Genomic DNA, 863 nt, shown 5'->3' with positions numbered 1-863 from the left:
TGTGGTGAGCCTTGTAATATAAGGCTGGTGACCTGTATGCACTTATAAATGTTGCATACTTGTACAAACTGAGCATCAACTGTCTGTAACCAAAATTTGTTAAAACTGAAAAAGTTATAAGATTGTATAAAATTTTTGAACCAAGAAAGTAGTGTTAGACGAAAATTCGTTCTATCACTTTTAGAAGGGAGACTGTTTGGAAATATTTAAAGTATAAAATACACAAAAGTCCACTGAATTATGAACAAAATTACGTCCCTGAATTTAAGAAAAGTCAAGAGGTGTCAGAAATAAAATCCTCTCTGATACGTTCAGAGAGGAAAATAAGTATGGAGAGAGGAGTAAAAATGAAAGAAGTTTTAAGGCTGGGGAAACTTCTAAAGGAGAGAGATTCCAACATATCTAATATGTACATTTAAAGCAAGTCCAAGGAACTCTCTCCGTTAATGTTTGAAAAGGTGTGTGCAGATGGAGGAGAAATGTATAAAGTACAGAGACGAGGTTGGTGGGCCCGCTCTAATGATAAAGATTATAAAATTTGGTGGCAAAATGACCAGCATGATCACTGTACGCGCTTTCTCGATTTGTATAGCATGCCACTGTCCGCGCTATCTTTTATTATATTGTCCAGCGTGTGTGGTCTACGTGCTTGCACGATGGATGCACGGCGTGAAAGTGATTTTCGTGCTTTATGAGAGGAGGAGGAGAATATTTGGCCTCTATAAGAGGTACAAAATTTATGAAATGTGTGTTACATACAAAAGAGAAATGGCTTAACGTCGATCGGTCTTACAGGGAGGGCCGACGACGAAAATTTAAATTTACAATAATAACTAAGCTCCCTGGTTGATCCTGCCAGTAGT

The 863-nt window shown here is 37.5% G+C and overlaps 1 non-coding gene across 1 annotated transcript in view; it reads left to right on the top strand.

Annotated features, from left to right (window-relative positions):
* Positions 1-839: 839 nt before the first annotated feature.
* Positions 840-863, top strand: part of LOC143307793 (small subunit ribosomal RNA) — a 1,923-nt gene continuing 1,899 nt past the window's right edge. Inside the window, exon 1 of the ribosomal RNA XR_013064865.1 lies at positions 840-863. This exon is cut by the window's right edge and continues 1,899 nt beyond it. This is a non-coding gene — a ribosomal RNA (small subunit ribosomal RNA).

Source organism: Osmia lignaria, unplaced genomic scaffold (assembly GCF_051020975.1).
Source record: "Osmia lignaria lignaria isolate PbOS001 unplaced genomic scaffold, iyOsmLign1 scaffold0079, whole genome shotgun sequence".
Classification (NCBI taxonomy): domain Eukaryota; kingdom Metazoa; phylum Arthropoda; class Insecta; order Hymenoptera; family Megachilidae; genus Osmia; species Osmia lignaria.
This window is presented reverse-complemented; position numbering and strand designations above follow the sequence as displayed.